Consider the following 7,615-nt stretch of genomic DNA (forward strand, 5'->3'; position numbering starts at 1 on the left):
GGGGCCGAGCTGGATGCCCCGCCCCCTCGCCGGGGTGTGTCTTCCCGCCCCTGTCAGTCAGCTTCCCGCCCTTGTCAGCTTCCCGCCCCTGACGGCTCTGGAAGCTTCTCCGCGGTTTTCCTCAGCCTTCCCAAAGGTCTCAACGACAGAAGGCAATAGGGGGTTAGGCTACAGGATTTTTTACTTCTTTGGCTCCTCGCTCGTGGCCTTGAGCGCTCAAGGCGCCGGGCTTCGAGGCATATCAATGGTATGGGCCTGCCAGAGGTGAGTCTCCCCGCAGTTTTTCAAGAAATCACACGGATGAAGAAATCCGGATCCAGTACTGTGTTTGCGGCTGGTGCACCACAAAATACGCACCTGCAGTGCTTTGCTGACAGTGCTGCCCCCGACACAGGAAAAGTGAATCGATGCACATGAGAGCACGCACCCAGGAACGAAAAATCGCACCGGTTTCACTTCACTGTCACAAGCATACTTGTGACTCTTCCCTTGTCACCTACTGGCTGTAGAGTAAAATTGAAACGTTTTGATGTGTCATGTCCCAGGTGATCTTGAAATTACTGATCCGCGAGACAATTTTTCTGCACGTGCAAACTCCTCTCCAGCTGTGGCCCGCAGAGCTGCACCATCCTGCCGTGCTTCCAGATATGCTGCAGAGCAAATTCATTTCCCCAGCTCAAAGGGATCAGGAGGACTCTTGGATATCATAAAGATACAGTAGAGCTGCATGCTGTGATTTAATTTAAACATTCTATGCATGTTTTGGCACAGAAATGAAGTGCGGGGGTACATTCTCGAAAGAGGAACCACCAGGCGAGAAGAAGATTATCCATGGAGTTCTTCAAGAACAGTTCTTGAGGCAAAAACATGATAACAAGAAACTAGTTAGAGGCCACTAGCTGACAGCAGATTCTGTAAATCCTTAATCTGCATCAGTCTGGTTTCTGCCATGAAGTTCAGCCATCTACATAGGACACTGCTGGTATTGCCACTGTCAAAAGCTTCACCAGGCAGAGGTGCTTCTGGTTACCAGAGCAAAATAATGTGGTGTCATAGGCCCTCATGAGGCCGAGGACAGTAGCACTTATCTCTGTAGTCTTTTATCCCTGCATTGAAATGTCATCTTCTAAGTATTTCTTCCAACTCACTGCAGTGGCTTTTCTGAGTAACAAACATCACTCTCGTGTTCTTATTTTTCCCTGTGTAAAGTAACAATGCCTGACTATTTCCAGAAGTTTGTCCTAGTATGTTTACACAGTTGTGGTGTGAGAGGACTGCACCTTTTATAAGATGTTGTAAAGGCTGTAGTTCTTTAAGAAGCGTCCAAGAGTGCATGGCTCTTTGGCACAGCTCTGCCTATCCACTGAGCCCTAGTCCTATTTACCTTTTTGGAGTCACGGTGTTTTTCCTTTCTTCATGGGCCGTGGGACAGGACGGCAAATTCACTAGGTGCTACCTTCAGAGTCTCAGAGCCCACTACACAGTGCTGTGTTCCACCTCGTTATCATTTGTTATCAGCATGATTGTACTTGTTTGGCTCTTCATGATAACCCAGCCCTCCAGTCTCGGTATGCAGAAGCCTCTAGCTAAGCTTTTATCACCTGCTGTGCACAGCCAGCACTTTCTCCTAACATATGCAGCAGTATTCTTCCTCCACATGTTCACACCAATGTGCCAAAGTACTACCCTGGAGGAATATAATATTTAAATATTTTCTGGTACTTCCCTCACCTGCACCTCCTGTTCCAAGACGGCTCTATTATTGAGCTACTATTACTGAATGGCAGCATCTCTTACCACTGCCTACAGCACTGGGGCTGCAGTACTAGTGGTGGCCTGGTGTTCCGAGTCAGCAGACTGAGGTTTTCATTAAGAAGTTAGGTATAGCATGTATGCAGATTATGAAAAGAAAAACATTAGTTCTGGTCAACAATACAGCATAAATGCAGAAACGTACAAAAATGTGCTGAAGATTTGAAGCCGAGAGACATAACACCAAAGTAAAGCAGAAAATCAGTCAGCCTGAATGGCTTCAAGGCCTGGATTAATAATTAGTGCAAAGTGTGGGATGATACATTTATACAGACTAATAAATAATTCCATATAATGCTAACATGATAAAGCCATTAAAATTCACATAATCTTTGTAAGATTTTATAAGGTATCAGCCAAAGTATTCCAGTAGATAGAGAGATGTAAAAAGCTACTGCACAAATCATGATGGGAATATATCTGTCCTCGCTTGTAGAATACTCATGTTCAAGGAATATATATTCAAACTGAAACAGATGCATGGAAAGGAACAACCAGATCCTGCCTTCTGAGGAGACGCTGAAAGATTTTGGCTTGTTCACATCACAGGCATGAAGATCAGAAGGTTATTTAAACTAAATGCAATACTGTCACCAGGTTAAAACAAACAAAAAAAAACCAAAAAAAAAAAGGAGAGAAAAACAGGTTCTGAAATATATTTGAAATAGGAATAGCAGGAATACCTATCAAGCCTTGAGAGACAGCTTAGCCAGCTTGTGACAGGAGGCAGGACTCTATACTCCAGATGTTCCCCTATATTCCCATTTTGCAATGGGTTCATACACTATTGCCATCTTCAGTCCATCAAAGGCTTAATTATTCCATGCAACACAGAAATCATGACAGAAAATGGATGAAAACAAGGCCACCCTCACTTGCTAATTAATTGCAAGCTATAGGGTGTAGGTAGTAGATGCAGGTTCAAATCCCTTTTGAGACAATCTGAATCCAAGTTGCTTGGATCCTTCTACATCTGTCACCAGAAATTCTTTCCAAGCTCAAAACCAGAAATGAGATCAGGGACCTTGAATCACTTTACAGCTGGCTTTGTGAGTGTGTCTCTGAAAGGGGCAGGGCTCAGGCCAAATTCTTCTTTCTTCACATTTTATCTAATGCATTGCTTAGGCAGCTCTCCAGGTGAGTATCTTGCTATTGTATCAAAGAATGGGATACTTAACTTTCTTCATTTTCCCCAGTCACTGTACATGCAGATGAACCCAGATATTCTGCTTGCAACAATAAATTCCACTAGGTGTCAGGATAACTAAAAATTAGATGCTGCCATTATAATCAAACATATACTTAAGGGCCTTGCCAAATCACTATCCGTGTAAACTGTTGGGCTCTTGGAATAATCTACTTAACTGTACTTGTATTTGTTTTAAATTGAAGATGCACGTAGCAGCACTTAAAGCAAAGGCATGCCTTCTGTGGAATATGAAGTAATCTAAATAAGCAGTCAAATAATTATAAACACACTTTATCTTGATCCTGATTTTCTGCAAGTTGCCTTCACCAACCTTTTCTCTCTCTTTGATCTCAGAAAGCTCTCTGAATTTGAGATGTTTTTCTTACTACAGTTAGACCTGCTTTCTAAGAAGGGGTAGAAGCTACTTTCAAAAGGAAAGTAATAACTACTTCTTTTAAACAGGACTGGAGATCCTGTAGTGTTCAAAGGCTTGAGGAAGGCAGGAGTCGCTGCTACTCTTCTTCATCTACCCTGGGAAAACAGCAATTATTCATACTGTTCCTTCCTTAGAAAAGCTGAAGTATTGTGGAATACTCTTTCCAAATCTTTTGCATTCTAATTTACTGGGAAGGGAGTAAGAGCTAAGTATCCGAGGCAATAATGTAATTATCTTTTGAGGCAGAAGACCAGAAACGATCAATCTAACATCTCAAGCTTCTCTGTTAGCCAAGAATAATATTCACGGCACACTCCATGAATGCTGCGCTAAAGCAAAGAGAATTAACTTTATCATAGGCTTCCCGTGTTCATCACTGTACGGTCTGTTTCACAAACATAAATTAATCTTGTAGCACCTCTGTGAAGCAAGTATTACTGAGCACAAAGGCAAAGACAAAATTCAGCAAGTTTGATGCCTGCTTCCACTTGGACTGGTTTTTCACAGTACAGGAGCTAACTGGTGGTACTCTGAAGGCTCAGCAGTTCACTCTCAGGGACTTTGGTTGCATTTGTGAATGCTCAGAACTTCTGAGCATTCAGAGATGTCTGACGTGAGGGCAAGCAAATGTTAAAGAACATAGAAGTAATGACTTACCTGCGGAAAGTTTGTTTGAAGTGACTTGGCTATCATCATAGAAGAATTTTGCAGCAGAAGCAGGTTCCAGTTTATATTTGCTCATTGTAATTAGGCAGCCATCTTTTCTGTTCCAGCCCTATTCACAAAAGATCTTCTAAGAACTTTCAGAAAAAACCTAGAAGTTCTTCTACACAGCTGTGAACAGGTTTGCCCCATGCACTGAAGGATGGAGAGGAGAAAAAAAGCAGCCAATTATTTCACCACTCACTCTTGTAATGCACATGCTCGGAAGGATTAAAGTCCTCAAAGGCTCCTATAAAAGCATCTAAATTCCTATCAATTTTAGTGGCAATCTAGACACTTGCCTAAATGCCTGTTCCATAATTACCTTTGTGCATCTGGTCTAAACAGTCTCTTTTCAGTAACATTTATGGGAAAAAAAAGTAATAAAAGCAGTTTTATTAGCATAAACATAATCCAGAAATCCTCCTAAATTTTCCCTTGGTTGTCAATACCTACCATTGAAATTACATCTCTGTATCATGCAAAAATTTCATGTGTAAGCATCCAGAGTAGCTTTGTCCTGTTTAGCAGAAGATGAATAATAGTGTAGCCCTGTTAGTGTGGACTTAAGGGCAGGTTATGTGAGCTCCTGGTAGGAAGCATGTGAGTTGATGGTCCCCAGCAAAAGCTGTGTCACTAGATCTTCGCAATTAATGTGATCTGTAGCAGCTGGGTTAAAACTAGCTGAGTTGGAGCATGAAATTTTGGAAGCCGGACACACTTGCTGACCCACCAACAGGGACCTACAGCTCCGCTCTAGAGCTCTGGCTCATTTCTTCCCTGCCAAAGCCCATCAAAAGTTTCTCTGCTACGCTTGCATGGTCATTTACTCTAATAACATACTCTTAAGGACCAGCTCCTCTAAGAATTTATGTATATTCTGTGCACCTAGGAGCCAACAGAGGACTTTGTAGAGGGCTAGGCCCTAAATAGCAGGCAAAACAGGCTGGTGTGCTTGTCAGTATTTTGAAGAGCTGCATTAGCACTTTCTATGGAAAGAAAATGGGAGACAATAGGGTCTTCTAGAACTTCTCTCTCCACCTCTCCACCCCAAAAAACCCTATATCTGAATGTCGATATCTATGCTTCTGAAGTTTAAAGCAGTAGCCGTAGGCATACTGGAATGAGTAGCTCAGTGCAGCACAGTGGATTTGGTAGTACCACTATCAAATATAATAATTAAATCACATCAGTCATTCAGAACATAAAAGAGTAAAAGACAGTGACTGATCAGTATTCTATCCTTCAAAAAAATCATCTCATTTTGACTCACCATTTATAAAGATCTTAGCCTTTGATAAGACTCAATCCCACTGACATTACTTGTAAAATAGAGATTGAATATACATGATCAGTTTCCGAGAGATGATGTTGAACCCTGATGCTATGTCTTATAAAAGATTATCTCTAAATCAGTCTGCAGTAATTTTAGCCTCATGAGCACATGCATTCTAATTATATGCAGCTAGTGAGAGTTTTTACTTAGTACTGCAGCAAAAGTGGAAATTTGAAAATTGTGCTCGTTACTTCAGTGTGTCACTAGTTTTGAAAATCCTCAGATGTTCAGCTCCTAACCCTCTGGATAGGTATGCAAGGAACATTTATGACTTCTCACTTGAAACTTTTATTGATAGAATACAGAATCCTTTTTTCGCTTCAGACCCCATTTCTCTACTGGCCCCATTTCTCTACAGAGAGAAAACATTTGATTCTCTCTTAAACAGCAGTCAGTCATCCTACCCTTTCCACTTCTTTTTATTTGTGCAGATACTAGAAAGGATATTTACAATAAGCTGAAGAGCATGGCTGGTAAATATGAGGTATGACTAAAGAAAAAAGGAAAACAGTGATGTCCTAGAAGAAAAAGCAGTGACTGGAGAGCAAACAATTGGAACAATGGCATTTTCAAAATCTCTGAAAGTGAGCATGTAGATAAGGCTGAGGCAGCATGTGCACCTGGCACCGAAATAAAATTTTCAAAGCATAATACTGACCAACATTTTACTTTGAAAGACCCCATTATTTTCTGAGCACTTCAAACTAAAGTAACAAATGCCTGCAAAAAGCCAGAAGAAACCTTTTGAAACTTTGCAGATAGCTCTGCAATGTAATCGTGGTTAAATTAGCAGGCAACTTGGCCTGGTCCAGTTCTTCTGCAGGATGTCAATTGCTCTGTCTTCTGTGGAATAAGGGATGAAGAGTACCGAAATGAGTTAAATTACTCAGAGAATTAGGCTGCAGCATATTTAGAATAGAATAGAATAGAATAGGATTTCTTGGAGCAAAGTCTGGTTCTCTGAAATGTTTGATTATTCTAAAGAGTAAAAAGGCATTATTTTGTATTTTAACACTAAAAACACAGAGCCTTTAGTATATTGATGTCATTGTTACATAATAGTGCTGGAAATTATGTTTCTTTTGTTAATCCTACCAAGTTGTAATAGCACAGAGAAGAGACTGTATGGATTTGATGGTTAGAATGGGCAGGGTAGTCTTTTAAATCCACTCAGCAGCACACTTAGCAGAAAACGGAGGTGCCTTTGGTGATGAGCAGCAGTCAAGATTTTGTGGCTGTATCAAATGGCACATACTTTTTACATGACAGTAGTAAGATGGAGACTCAGAACGTTAGGAAAGCATACAATTTTGGTCAGTTACCTCTCAATTCCCTGATACAGATCACAGTATCAGACAGAAGGATGAAATAGATAAAGGACCTGTTTAGGATAAACAATTTCCTTTTTTCTTGGAAATATACTTTCTATGTCTAAAAATGCTTAAGAGACTACAAAGAGAGCAGAGTGGAAATAATTACTACAAGGTCTTTTTGGAAAGCCCTATTAACTGTTGTTCTTCATGTCTTTTTTTTATTTCAGAACATGGTCAGAATTCATCACGAGTCCTTTCTTTTCATGTACCCTACACCTACAGTGAATTACTCTGCTAGGCCCAGAAAAACTAGACTTTGAATTCTTGCTCCATGAGCCTCCAAGGAACAACCTGAATCCCCTAGGGCCCACAGAGGGAGAAGGTCCAAGGGGGTTTTCTCCACCAGGGTGGTGGCGGGTGGCCCTATGAGATGGAGCAACCCACTCAGGTGGGCTCTAATGGGCAGTCTCTGGTCCCTGCTGCCTATAGCACCACTTCCCGCTTCCCATTGAACCCTGATAATGGGCTGCAACAATGCACAGCTCAAACCACTGGAAAACCTGATGCCTCTCTGCCACTGCTGTTCATCAGAGTGGAAAAGCTGGTACAGACAAGACCCAGGTATAGCTCACGATCTTTTCTGTGGGACTCCCAGAGTTGTACCAGCTCTTCCTTGAACCAAAATTCCTCAAACAAATAAGAAGCAGCAGCAATGCTCTGCTCCCACAGGTTATCACAGTGCTTATGGCCAGGGAACAAAGCTGAGCAATTGCTTATGCCTCATGATACTGATTTCACTGCACTTTTACTTAACAAGAACAATCCTT

This window comes from Haliaeetus leucocephalus, unplaced genomic scaffold, assembly GCF_000737465.1.
Source record: "Haliaeetus leucocephalus isolate CR32 unplaced genomic scaffold, Haliaeetus_leucocephalus-4.0 Scaffold206, whole genome shotgun sequence".
NCBI classification, from domain to species: Eukaryota; Metazoa; Chordata; class Aves; order Accipitriformes; family Accipitridae; genus Haliaeetus; species Haliaeetus leucocephalus.